The sequence below is a fragment of the Oratosquilla oratoria genome, chromosome 32 (genome assembly GCF_046742065.1).
Source record: "Oratosquilla oratoria isolate Oo_2021 chromosome 32, ASM4674206v1, whole genome shotgun sequence".
Lineage (NCBI taxonomy): Eukaryota > Metazoa > Arthropoda > Malacostraca > Stomatopoda > Squillidae > Oratosquilla > Oratosquilla oratoria.
This window is the reverse complement of record NC_134808.1, coordinates 43,635,893-43,650,892: the sequence shown is the minus strand read 5'-3', so window position 1 is coordinate 43,650,892 and position 15,000 is coordinate 43,635,893.

Here is a 15,000-nt window from a genome sequence, read left to right as displayed (position 1 = left end):
AACTCTCAGGATTTGAACCATGTATCCAGGAGGGTATTTTATCAGATGAGCACTTTACCATTGTACCACGATACCTCAATATTACATGCGATACTACGAAATCTAAATATCGTCCTATGGAAACACAATTTTTCCAAACACACACAAACAAAAGTAAAGTAAAAGCACGGAACACAACTTGTACTGCAGCAATATCAATATTTTCTTTTTCAGGCAATTATTTTGGATTGATGTATTCTTTATAACTGATGTAATTTGTTTTTCACCCAGTACGTGTTCTCTGACATATCAAAATAAAATAAAGAATATATAAAAAAAATGCATGTTATTGGGTACTCGACATTCTATGAAAACAAACCCAAATACCCCCAATAATATATTTTCCTTTTTGTCCCTATAATTACCAAAAGTGCATTTTACATTTATTTTAAATATAATATCCACACAACCTACATACTAAAATCTACTTATTCATTAATTTGTTTATCTATTTTTTTTCTAGTCGAAAAACACTCGAGCCTGTAATGACAATATAGTGTCCAGCCTTGTTGCTGATCAAAGTTCCCTAGTTTGTTTTATAGTATATTTAACCTATTACTAGAGTCCCACACATTTAGTTCATGTTTACAAAACATAAGTTGAGTTAAGATAATGATAAAATGATAAACGATTTGCTTGAAAATTATTTTCATGGGTTACGATTCCAAAAATGTTGGAGGTAAGACAGAACCTTTGGTGTTAACTGTACCCATAAAGGTATCACAGATCACACAGTAATGTTAGTCGTTTACTGAACTGCTCTTTTGGGGACACATAATTGAAGAAAAAAAGAAATATTACAGTCGAAGGAAATCTTTTTTACGAAACCGACAATTTTGCCCACAATGGGACTGAATTGTCCTAGACTTGGATTTCATTACATAAGGAACTAAAATCCAAACAATTCCTTCCTCCACAATACACACACACACACACACGTATACACGCAGACATACACACACACACACACACACACACACACACACACACACACACACACACACACACACACACACACACACACACACACACACACACTCTCTGTCTGTCTGTGTCTCTCTGTCTGTCTCTCTGTCGGTCTGTCTGTCTCTCTCTCTCTCTCTCTCTCTCTCTCTCTCTCTCTCTCTCTGTCTCTCTCTGTCTCCTCTCTCTCCCTCTCTCCCTCCCTCCCTCCCTCTCTCCCCCACCTCCCCCTCCCTCCCTCCCTGTCCCCCATCTCCCCCTCCCTCCCTCCCTGTCCCCCATCTCCCCTCCCTCCGTGCCCCCCTCTCTCCCTCCCTCCCCACCTCCCCCTCCCTCCCCACCTCCCCCTCCCTCCCCCACCTCCCCCTCCCTCCCCCACCTCCCCCTCCCTCATCCACCTCCCCTTTCCCTCCCCCACCTCCCCCTCCCTCTCTCCCCTTTCTCTCCCCCCACGTCCCCCTGACAACACGGCTGTCTCTATTACTACCACCGTACTCGTAGATGCCTATCGCTTCTGATGTTGAATGAAATTGTCGTTTAGCGAAAAGCGACGCAGCCGAGGGTCCTTGCCGTTGCTACTTGCCTTTGCGAAATTTTGAGATTAAATCGTCTTGTTTCTATTCCATTCGCTCTACCTGTCTCCCATTCAAGTCGGTTGCCCTATCTTTCCCCTTACTTCCATCCTTCTCTCTCTCTCTCTCTCTCTCTCTCTCTCTCTCTCTCTCTCTCTCTCTCTCTCTCTCTCTCTCTCTCTCTCTCTCTCTCTCTCTCTCTCTCTCTCTCTCTCTCTCTCTCCCTTCCTCTCTTCTTCCCTCCCACTCTCCCTTTCGCCCTCTCTCCCTCTCGCCCTTCCTCCCTCTCGCCCTTCCTCCCTCTCGCCCTTCCTCTCACCCTCCCTCTCACCCTCCCTTTCACCCTTCCTCCCTTCTTCACTCCCTATCGCCCTCATATCCACCCTCCCTCTCTCTCGCCCTCCCTCTCACCCTCTCTCTCACCCTCTCTCTCACCCTTCCTCTCACTCACTTTACCTCTTTCCCTCCTTCTTCCTCTCACTTCTCCTGTCTCCCTTCCTCCCTACTCGCTCTCCCTCTCTCCCTCTCGCTCGCTCTTTCTCCCTCCCTACCTCCCTCCTTGCTCTCTGTTCCTCCTTCAGTCTCCCTCCCTCTCACTCACCCTCCCTCCTCCTCTCTCTCTCTCTTTTGCTCTTCTTTTCTCACCACATTTTTTCTCCTCCTCGCTCTCCTGCCACACCTCTCCCTCTCGCTTTCCTTTCACATCCTCACTCCCTTTATCTTTCCCTTTAACCTCCTCTATCCCTCCACCTCCTCTCCTTCTCCACCTCCTATCCTTCTCCACCTCCTCTCCTTCTCCACCTCCTCTCCTTCTCCACCTCCTCTCCTTCTCCACCTCCTCTCCTTCTCCACCTCCTCTCCTTCTCCACCTCCTCTCTCCCTCCACCTCCTCTTTCCCTCCACCTCCTCTCTCCCTCCACCTCCTCTCTCCCTCCACCTCAACCCTCCACCACCTCTCTCCCTCCACCTCCTCTCCCTCCACCTCCTCTCCTTCTCCACCTCCTCTCTCCCTCCACCTCCTCTCTCCCTCCACCTCCTCTCTCCCTCCACCTCCTCTCTCCCTCCACCTCCTCTCTCCCTCCACCTCCTCTCTCCCTCCACCTCCTCTCTCCCTCCACCTCCTCTCTCCCTCCACCTCCTCTCTCCCTCCACCTCCTCTCTCCCTCCACCTCTCTCCACCTCCTCTCTCCCTCCACCTCCTCTCTCCCTCCACCTCAACCCTCCACCACCTCTCTCCCTCCACCTCCTCTCTCCCTCCACCTCCTCTCTCCCTCCACCTCAACCCTCCACCACCTCTCTCCCTCCACCTCCTCTCTCCCCCACCTCCTCTCTCCCTCCACCTCTTCTCTCCCTCCACCTCTTCTCTCCCTCCACCTCTTCTCTCCCTCCACCTCTTCTCTCCCTCCACCTCCTCTCTCCCTCCACCTCCTCTCTCCCTCTCGGTCCTCCCCTTCCACTGTCTCGCTGCCTCTCAATCATTCTTCTATTCGTCCCTTCCCTTCATTCCTTTCAATTCTTCCTTTGATAGCAGTCTCTCCTCTTCTTGGGTCCCCGTCTTCGTTCTTGCTCCTCTCTTTCTCTCTTTTCTCTTTTCCGTACTCTCTTCTGTCACTTTCTTACCTTTGCCCTGCTCTCCCAAGCTCTCTTGTTCTTGTCACCTCCGTTTTCTTTTATCTCGTTTTTTATCCTCTCTCTCTCTCTCTCTCTCTCTCTCTCTCTCTCTCTCTCTCTCTCTCTCTCTCTCTCTCTCTCTCTCCCTCTCCTCATTCTCCCTCCTCTCCCTCCCTCCCTCCCTCCCTCCCTCCCTCCCTCTCTCTCTCTCTCTCTCTCTCTCTCTCTCTCTCTCTCTCTCTCTCTCTCTCTCTCTCTCTCTCTCTCTCTCTCTCTCTCCCTCTTCCATTTCCTTTCCTTTCCTTTCCTTACCCTCATATGTTCTTCCATACCTCTCCCCTTTCCTCCCTCCCTTCTTGTTTCCTTCCCCTTCCTATATTTCGTTTTTCCTTAACCTTTCTTGCCCTTCTCTCCTCTTCCTTGCCCTTCTCCTCCTCTTCCTTCCCTTCTCCTCCTCTTCATTCTCTTCCCCTCCTCTTCAGTACCTTCCTCTTGTCTCTTCTTACCTCCTCTCTAATGCACATTTTACCTCCCTTCTCCTCTCTTCTGTTCCATTTCCTTCCTTTCTCGCTTCCAGTCTCCTTATTTTCCATTCTCTTAGATACTTCTCCTTACTTCCCTTCTCCTTACTTCCCTTCTCCTTACTTCCCTTCTCCTTACTTCCCTTCTCCTTACTTCCCTTCTCCTTACTTCCCTTCTCCTTACTTCCCTTCTCCTTACTTCCCTTCTCCTTACTTCCCTTCTCCTTACTTCCTTTCACCTTACTTCCCTTCTCCTTACTTCCCTTCCCCTTACTTCCCTCCTCCTTACTTCCCTTCTCCTTACTTCCCTTCTCCTTACTTCCCTTCTCCTTACTTCCCTTCTCCTTACTTCCCTTCTCCTTACTTCCCTTCTCCTTACTTCCCTTCTCCTTACTTCCCTTCTCCTTACTTCCCTTCTCCTTACTTCCCTTCTTATTTCCCTTCTCCTTACTTCCCTTCTCCTTACTTCCCTTCTACTTACTTCCCTTCTCCTATCTTCCCTTCTCCTTATTTCCCTTCACCTTACTTCCCTTTCTTCTCTCCCTCCAATCATTACCTTTCTAACCCTGTTCCTTATTTTCCTTTTCCTCCATTTCCTTTTCTTTCCTTTCCTATTTTTCCTCCTCAACCCTTCCCTTCCCTTCCCTTCCCTTCCTTCTGCTCTTACCTTGTTGCCTTTTTGTTTCCTTTCTTTCCTTTGATTCACAGAACTTCTCGTTTCTTGTATTCATTTCTTTTCCTTTCCTTTTCCCCTCTTTTTCCCCTTTTCTCCTTTCTCATCCAAACAACTCACCTCCCCACCCTCCTCCTACTCTTCCCTTTCCCATATCCTCTTCATTATTCTTTCTTTTTCCTTCGCTTTCCCTTATCTTCCCCTTCTTTCCGCTTTCCCCTTCTTTCCCCTTTCCCTTTCCCATCCATGTATCACAGTTTCCCTCCTTTCTTCCCTCACGCCCTTCAATTCTTTCCCTCCCTCTCACTGTATTCTCTTCTTCTTCTTCCTACTCTTCTGCTCCTCTTTTACCTCCTCCTCCTCCTCCTCCTCCTCCTCCTCCTCCTCCTCCTCCTCCTCCTCCTTTTCCTCCTTTTCCTCCTTTTTCTCCTCTTCCTCCTAACCCTCCTCCTACTACTCCTTCACTTCCTCATCCATTTTGTTTTCCTTCTCCTTCTCCACTTCCTCCTCCTACCCTGCTACACCTCCTCCACATCCTCCTCCTACTCCTTCTTCACATCCTCCTCCCACTCCCTCTTCACATCCTTCTCCCACTCCCTCTTCACATCCTCCTCCTACTACACCTCCTCCACATCCTCCTCCTACTCCTCCTCCTCCTACTCCTCCTCCTCCTCCTTCTCCTCCTACTCCTCCTCCTCCTCCTACTCCATTTCCTCCTCCTACTCCACCTCCTCCTTCTTCATACTTTCCTGGCCCGTGCTGATTGCAATATAGAGAATCCCACTCTTCTTCCCTGAGGACCTACATATGCATCCTACGCATCCTACTCTTTCGTACCCTCCCTCTCCCTGTATCCTTCTTCCCCTCTTCCTTTTCCTCCTTATCCTTTTCCTCCTTATCCTTTTCCTCCTTTTCTTCCTTTTCTTACTCCTTTTCCTCATTTTCCTAGTCTTCCTACTCCTTTACTTCACGTCTTTTTCCTTCTCTTCCTCCTCTTCCTCCTCCTCCTCCTCCTCGTCCTCCTCCTCCTCCTCGTCCTCCTCCTCCTCCTTCTTCTCCTCCTCCTCCTCCTCCTCCTCCTCCTCTTTTCATCCTCTTCCTCCTCCTTTTCCTCCTTTTCTTTTTTCTCCTCTTCCTATTCCTTTTCCTCATTCTCCAACTCCTTTTCCTACTCCTACTTCTTTTCCTTCTCTTCCTCCTCCTCATCTTCCTCTTCCTTTTCCTTCTTTTCTTCCTCTTCCTCCTCTTCGTCCTCCTCCTACTCCTCCCCTTCCTTCTCCGTTTCCTTCTATTCCTCCTCCCCTTCCTTCTCCGTTTCCTTCTATTCCTCCTCCCCGTTTTCCTCTTCCTCCTCCTCCTTTTCCTCCTATTCCTCACCCTCTTCCTCCTCTTCCTCTTTGTCCGCTACTTCTCTTCCTTCTCCTTCATACTTTCCTGACCAATGTTGATTACAATATAGAGTAACCGAATAGTATCGCGTCGTGCTTTAAGTAGCGAAGTGGAAGTCCCATTAGCACAGACTCTCCAACCCACAAGGGAATATCGCCACAATAACTGAGTAACATAAACCCTTCATGGTCCGCAATGGCCAGCGCTCGTTCCCGCGTCGCCAAGTCCCTAGTTAAACATTTAGAATATTATTTAGGTGAGTTTATAGTGCATTCTAGACTCGCCGTGCCGTCCCGGTAACTTATAGCCCCGTCTAGGTTAAATGGGCCTAAGTGTTTGGTTTATACGTGGGCTGAAACTAGATAACCTGAGTTTGGTTTGTCCCGTGTTTCCGAGGCACAGCGGTGTTTGGTAGAGAGTCTGTTACCTCAAACAGCGGGAGTTCTTCTTCGGTTGAAGTGAGTATTATTCCCACCCTAAAGGACAGAGGGAGAGAGGGAGTCAGGGGGAGGGAGAGAGAAAGAAAGGAAGGAAAAGAGGAAGGGAGAGAGGGAGGTTAGGGGTTTAGGGAGTGAAGTAGGGAAAGAGGGAGCCAAGGAGGGCAAGAGAAAGAGGAGGAGGGAGGGAGTCAGGGGGAAGGAGAAAGGAAGGAAGGGAAACAGGAAGGGAGAGATGGAGGTTAGGGGTTTAGGGAGTCAAGTAGGGAAAGAGGGAGCCAAGGAGGGCAAGAGAAAGAGGAGGAGGGAGGGAGTCAGGGAGAAAGAGAAAGGAAGGAAGGGAAACAGGAAGGGAGAGAGGGGGTTTGGGATTTAGTGAGTAAAGTAGGGAGAGAGGGAGCCAAGGAAGGCAAGAGAGAGGGAGGGAAGGAGGGAGGAAGGGGAAGGACAGAGGGAGGGGAGAAGGAAAGGAGGAGGAGGGGAGAGATATGGGAAGATGGAAGGAAGGAAGATGAGGAAAGAGGGAGAGAAGAAAGAGGAGGGAGAGGGATAGTGAATTGAAGGAGGTGGAGGGAGAGTGGAAGAGAGGGAAGAGAAGGAAGAGAAGAGAGAAGATAAAGGAGTGATGGAAGAGGAGGGAGAAGGGTAGGATAAGGAAGAGAGAGAAGGAGAGGAGGAGAGAGGGAGGAGGAGGAGAAAATCCGGTCAGGTTGGAATCCGTCTTGCGGTTGAATAAAATCCTTTGAAAATTGTCACGACAAAATTCCACCAAATCATCCTTGTTATACCCAAGCATAAACAAAAATAAACGTTTCTTTAATTGTTCAGCTCGACGATGTTAAATGGTTTCAAGATTATAAATGACTGAAGTAATGCTTTCTCAATAAGTCAGTAACTCCTTCAGCTTAGAGGAAGAAACGGTGTATTTTGTTTTGGTTACCTCTAGAAGGATCTGTTCCCTTGAATGGGTCGCTCCAGGATGAAAGAATTAAACACGAGACTCAATGGTCAGTATACCAAAGCCGAAGACTACCTACGTTTAGGACCTCCTCCGTCCCCAGCAGAAGCTTCTACTTACCTACACTCCGTAACAGCCTCAAGGTGGAAGCGGGGATAGCCAATCATGAGGAGACAATTAGTGTTCAGAGACAAGCCGTTCTCCGGCGCGTCGGGCCATTCTCCCCCCCCGGCCCCCCGGACCCTCCCGGACCCCCGGACCCCCCCGGACCCTTGGACTCCACTGCCAGCAGCTGTGGTTTGAGGCACTCTGGATGTTAACATGGGTCTCAGATCCCTCCCGGTTGAGTCAACAATCGCTTTGCAATTGAATCTGCGAAAGGAATTCTTGACTGGATGAACTCGGGTGAATGGGTATGTCGACTGCGTGAACTCTTAAGGGCCATTTACACGGTCGAACAGTTTGACAAACCCGGATTGTCAGGCAAGTGTTTGAAGTGATGTTTGACCGTGTGAATGGGGTATTTGGTCGTCAAACACGTTTGTCGAACGTGTTTGACAACCAAATACCCTATTCACACGGCCAAATATTACTTCAAACACTTGTTTGACAAACTGGGTTTGTCAAACCGTTTGACCGAACGCTTATGGCTGAAGGGTTCTGAGCTCATGAATCTATAGATTTCGAGTGTCTAAGAGGTTACATGTATGGAATAAATATCTCGTCTTAATGACATAACGAACCTGAGATTTTAATAACATTGGCTACTTAGAAAAATTTTTGGTTTTGGTAGATTCCGAATATATGAAGGAGATTTTATATAACAAATTTAAAGAATTCCGAATCCTAGGAAGATAACTGAACTCCTGAACCATACAAAATCTGTACTTGATTGAAGTACATAAAACTGGAAATCTGTATGAAATCTTGTTCGATAGATTTCTTCAACAGTTGCTCTAGAAAATTCTGGAATCAGCGGGATTTCCTTACACTCGGGAGAAGTAATTTATGGTTGTCGGACTTGAGAGCTCGAAATCAGGGTAAGGAGTTTTATACAAGATTTTGACACCTGGATCTGGCCAAGAGATCATGGTGTCCGGACTTAGCTGTGGCAGAATTGGAATAACAGATTCTGATTCCCATGGCATGGATTTTTTCTTATTTCGGATAAGAAAATTTTAGTGTGCCGATTAATCGGTATCGGCAAGAATCGGCACTTTTTTGGCGAATGGGAATCAGTGAGGATCAGCGTATTTATCATTATTATTATTATTATTATTATTATTATTATTATTTTCATTATTATTATCATCTTTTTGAGAATCAGCATTGGCAAGAATCGGCACTTTTTTGGTGAATAGGCATCGATGAGATTTTTTTTTTTTTTTTTTTTTTTAATCTCCATCGGCGAGATTTTTTTAATAGGCATAGTCATCGGCAAAATTTTGTCGACGATGCCGATCCTAAAAAGAAAGAAAGAAAGAAAAAAAAAATCGCTGATGCCGATTCACCCAAAAAGTGCCGATTCTTGCCGATTAATCGGCATAACTCTACAAAATTTTCTCGACTCCATGACCTCGAGACTCGGTAAGACATTCCAATTAGCAGACTTTTCGATTTCGATATTTGGGTTAGAATTTCTAATTACCGGGATCTCAAAACAGATATCTGATGAAGAATACGACACCAGGAGGGTGGAATTCGAGAAAGAAGACTCTGATAAACGGAGACCGTCTTCGCTAACTTCTTTTCCTTTGTCTTTATGTCAAAACACCTCTGACAGAAAGCTGATTTTCGTACGAGATTATACGTTGATTTTGTACTTCACTGGGATTTATATATTTATTTTTTCAGTCATCTAGGTTTACTTATATTGGCGTTTTCCGCTTTCTTGAACCTTCTCATTTTTCTTCCTATATTAATACCCTTCCACTCGCACCATACAAAGTGTCTCCAAAACGTTCTTATATTGTTCTTATATTTTTCTTCCTATATTAATACCCTTCCACTCACACCATTCAAAGTTTCTCAAAAATGTTCTTATATTGTTCTTATATTTTTCTTCCTATATTAATACCCTTCCACTCACACCATTCAAAGTTTCTCGGAACGTTCTTATATTGTAAATTTGATAAAAAATTAACCAATGATTTTTTTTCTTATTTAGTATTTTGTTTGCATGTTTTTTTGTCCGTATTTCATGACGCATCGTACTTCTGGTCCACTTCTACCTCGACTTTCTTTCGTTACTAATTTCCTCCTTTTTTCTCTCGCCTTTCGTTGGTTTAAGTCTCGGTTGATTTAGAAAATGATTTACCATTCTTTCCTCCTTCGCCTCGGGTCCGGTTAATTAACGCCTCGAAAGGCCAGGTTGCGACCCTAACGACCATAAACGTTTGGAGGAAATACTCTATATAATTTGTGTGTGTGTGTGTGTGTGTGTGTGTGTGTGTGTGTGTGTGTGTGTGTGTGTGTGTGTGTGTGTGTGTGTGTGTGTGTGTATGAGTAAGTGAGTGTGTGTGTGTGTGTGTGTGTGTGTGTGTGTGTGTGTGTGTGTGTGTGTGTGTGTGTGTGTGTGTGTGTGTGTGTGTGTGTGTGTGTGTTTCACCATAGTCTTGGATCACGTGTTGGACTAGTGATCGACAGCTATTACCCTTCCGGAAGAGAGCTCAGAGCTCATATAAGACCAATCTATGGGTGATACTCTGACCTTACACGCACACACACACACCTAACTCCCCTCCCACGAGAGTTGGAGGAACGACTCGCAACGCAGCAGTACTGAAATTATTTCACCCTTGGACGGGTGTATGTGTGTATGTGTGTATGCGTGTGTGTGTATACATTATCATATTAGGTTATAATATATATAGCAGTTGTACATGGGACGAGGAACTAACGTTGGTTATCTGCTATTGGTGGTCATACAAGATGGACGTCAGCGAGGAGCATCGCCCTTCTGCCCAGTTTATAAATCCTCGAGCCCCTTTATCATCGTCTGGAGGTGCAACCTTGAGGGGCTGGCACTCGTATCCGCAAGCATTTTACGCATATACGAACAAACACACATGGAAGCGATGACGTAGAAGTTGCTACTATGTGCCATGAAAACACACACACAACAGAACGCGCGCAGAGGGGAAAAAAGGGGAAAGGGGGATATATTTGCGTAGGGGAAGTCCGCTTATCGCTGGGTTTCCCTAGAAATTCACTTTTGTTTTCGAAACTACAATTATTTCGTCCTATCAGGACCGCTTTCAGTGCTGAAACAACGAGAAGAGAGGTTATCGCTATTGTAATGGGGTTACTTTCATTATCGCTGTAGTGTACAGTAGATATCGAGTTGGTCTACGCGTGTTCTATACCACTGTTCTCTGCCACCATACATATGCCACCGTCAACTACCATCACCATCATCACTACCATCAACACCACCATCAACAACACCATTACCACCATCACCACCACCACCATCACCACCACCATCACCACCACCATCACCACCACCATCACCACCACCACCATCATCATCATCACTACCACCACCACAAACAACACCACCACAAACAACACCACCAACAACACCTTCATCATTGGTGGTGCTATCGTCGTCACCGTCACTATCATTTTCATCACCATCATCACCATTATCAATATTATCACCATCACCAGTCGTCCTCACCCTCACCCTCTTCCTCACTCTCGCTCATCCTCTCCCTCTCACTCGCCACACTCTTCCTCTCATTCTCATTCCCTATCCTCACCATAATCACCATCATTACATTAACACCACCATCACCACCACTATCATCATCACAGCCACTATCACCACCACCATCATTACCATCATCGCCATCACTATCACCACCATCATCACCACCACCATCACCATCATCGCCATCCCCATCATCATCATCGCCATCCCCATCCCCATCACCATCACCATCGCCACCACCATCATCACCACCATCACTATTACCATCACCATTACAATCACAGTCACAATCACAATCACCATCACTATTACCACCATCACGACCACCATAACCATCACTACGAAGACGACCACTACCTCGACCCTCAACCCCCCCAACCACCACCAGCACCACCCCAACCACCACCGCCACCAACAACCACCACCGCCACCAACAACCACCACCATCATCACAACCATCATCACCACCATCATCACCACCACCACCAACCACCAACCACCACCACCCTACCTTTCAAATCTCTAATGTGAACTTGAGCGTCTGGACGCAAACACGCAGGAAAAGATGGATGATGGAATGGTTTCGGAATAGAGAAGACGAATGACTGGATGAGTGGATGGATGGATGGATGGATGGATGAGGGAGGTCCGCCGAGAGCATCTCTCTGGGCGGGAGTGGCGGAAATATGGAATCGGTCTAGAATTGATGGCAAGTCCGATGAATAGATGGATGGACTCTTGCGGTGGCGAAAAATAGATCGTGACTTAATAACGCTAGTGGAGGGGGGACGGGAGGAGGGGAAGGGGAGAGGGAGGAGGGGGAGAGGAGAGGGAGGAGGGGGAGGGGGACGAGAGGGGAGGGAGGACGATGGGAATGTTGAGAGTATATGTAACAGGGTAAATGGAGATTAAGGAAAGAGAGGGTAAGGAAGAAAGAGATAGGGAAATGAATAGGAATTTGTAAACAAAGGGGAAAAGGAAGAAAGAAGGAGTACGAGAGGTGGAAGATGTTGAAAAAGGAAAACAGATGAAAGAAGAATCTAAATACTGAAAGGTTCTGGAGTAAACAGAATGAATAGAAGAAAGGAGGAAGGAGAGGGTAGAAGAAGAAGAAGAAGAAGAATGGGAAGAAGGAAGGAGGAAAAGTCTTGAGGTTCAAGAGAGGTTAGGAAACACTTGGGGAGCGAACCACTCCGAAGAAAGTTTGACCAGGTGAAAGAAAACGGAGAAGCAGAAGGACTCTTCAGCGGAAGACGTTGTAAAACAATTTAGGGGAAGTCATGTGACCAAAAGACTTTAGTTGCTTCTTATCAAGGGGAAAGAACATAACATAACATAACATATATGCGAAGGAGACTGCAAGAGGCCATGAGGCCTACACTAGGCAGTTTCCTGTCCATTACCACCTGTCATCCCCATATAAGAACATAAAAAGGAAGAAGGCTGCAAGAGACCATGAGGCCTACACTAGACAATTTCATGTCCATTACCACCTGTCATCCCCATATAAGAAAAAAAAATGAAGGAGACTGCAAGAGACCATGAGGCCTACACTAGACAGTTTCATGTTCATTACCACCTGTCATCCCCATATAAGAACATAATGAAGGAGACTGCAAGAGACCATGAGGCCTACACTAGGCAGTTCCATGGTGAGGGTCCTTGCCCAGGAGGCGTGTAGCTGCGGCCGAAGCCGTCATCTTTGCCCTATGCATTTGAATTGTTGGCCAGGTAACAGTCATTGCTGGGAATTGGAGAAAAATGCGGCTTTCGAACCCAGAACTGAGCAAATACGAGACCAACACGATTACGAATAAGCCACCAAATAGTTTACGCATAATTTTACTTAACTTTGGAAAGTTCACAGAAAGGGATGGTTTCCATAAACACATGTTATACAGTTCCTCTGCCAAATAAAATCGCTTGGAATCGGGCAGAATCTATAGTGTAGCCTTGCGGACATCAAAATATTAACTAAAGGTATATGTTTATTCTCTGACAACGAAACTATGCGGATGAAAGATCAAAGTTATTTTTATTTTCTATTGAATCGATTTTAAAGATAATAAAAGGGGGAGTTCAGGGAGACAGTTCTAGTATCTACTGAAGCAGAACAAGTATCCAAGGTGATTAGAGAACAAAGGCTAGTTGGTGATCCCAAACGATTTTGTTGACTATTCAAGTAATCACCCGAAAGCTAAAGAAGTGTTGCATATATAAGAGTATTGCAAAAGTAAGGAATACTGTAAAAGGGATATTGCATGAGCATTGCATAAATGAGATTGTTGCGCAAGTAAAACGTATTATATGAGTTAGGGTGGGTATTGCAAGCGAAGGTGTTAGGGTTGCACGGTTGGAGTGGATGTTGAATAGATTGGGGTGGGTGTTGGATGGATTGAGGTAGGTTTTGCGTGGGTGGGGGTGGATATTGGATGGATTGAGGTGGGTGATGGATGGATTGAAGTAGGTGGATGTTGTATTGATTGAAGTGGGTGTTGAATGGATTGAGGTAGGTTTTGCATGGGTGGGGTTAGGTGTTGGATGGATTGGAGTGGCTGTTGGATGGATTGAGGTAGGTTTTGCATGGGTGGAGGTGAATATTGGATGGATTGGGGTGGGTGTTGGATGAATTGAAGTAGGTGGATGTTGTATTGATTGAAGTGTTGGATGAATTGAGGTAGGTTTTGCATGGATGGTGGTGGATATTGGATGGATTGAGGTGGGTGTTGGATGAATTGAAGTAGGTGGATGTTGTATTGATTGAAGTGGGTGTTGGATAGATTGAGGTAGGTTTTGCATGGGTGGGGTTAGGTGTTGGATGAATTGGAATAGGTGGATGGATTGAGATAGGTTTTGCATGGGTGGGGGTGGATATTGGATGGATTGAAGTAAGTGGATGTTGCATTGATTTAAGTGGGTATTGGATAGATTGAGGTAGGTTTTGCATGGGTGGGGTTAGGTGTTGGATAGATTGGATTGGGTGTTGGATGGATTGAGGTAGGTGGATGTTGTATTGATTGAAGTGGGTGTTGGATAGATTGAGGTAGGTTTTGCATGGGTGGGGTTAGGTGTTGGATGGGTTGGAATGGCTGTTGGATGGATTGAGGTAGATTTTGCATGGGTGAGGTTAGGTGTTGGATAGATTGGAGTGGGTGTTGGATGGATTGAGGTAGATTTTGCATGGGTGGGGTTAGGTGTTGGATAGATTGGATTGGGTGTTGGATGGATTGAGGTAGGTTTTGCATGGGTAGGGCTAGGTGTTGTATGGATTGGAGTGGGTGTTGGATGGATTGAGGTAGATTTTGCATGGGTGGGGTTAGGTGTTGGATGGGTTGGAGTGGGTGTTGGATGGATTGAGGTAGGTGATGGATGGATTGGAGTGGGTGTTGGATTGATTGAGTTAGGTTTTGCTTGGGTGGGGGTGTATATTGGATGGATTGAGGTAGGTGTTGGATGGATTGAGGTAGGTTTTGCATGGGTTGGGGTAGGTGTTGTATGGATTGGAGTGGGTGTTGGATGGATTGAGGTAGATTTTGCATGGGTGGGGTTAGGTGTTGGATGGGTTGGAGTGGGTGTTGGATGGATTGAGGTAGGTGATGGATGGATTGAAGTAAGTGGATGTTGTATTGATTGAAGTGGGTGTTGGATGGATTGAGGTAGGTTTTGCATGGGTGGGATTAGGTGTTGGATGGATTAAAGTGGGTGTTGGATTGATTGAGGTAGATTTTGCATGGATGGGGGTGGATGTTAGACATTATTGGGTCTTTATCACTAAAATCCTTGTTTTCTGTCGAGTTGGACCTCGAAGAACAGCATCATCTATAACTAAAGAGAAAAAAAAATCTTAACAGGGACGAAAGAGTCCGTCTTTTGACCATAGAAAGGTCAAAAAGTGAAGAATCTTCACCTGAACAAGACCATCAGACCCAACTCGTGGAGGAGACCACAAACATACGTGTCACTGCAAAATGTCTACAAAAGGAGGTAAAGAATCTCGAAGACGAGAGAGAGAGAGAGAGAGAGAGGGAGAGAGAGCGAGAGAGAGAGCGAGAGAGAGAGAGAGAGAGAGAGAGAGAGAGAGAGAGAGAGAGAGAGAGAGAGAGAGAAAGGAAGAAGCTGCAG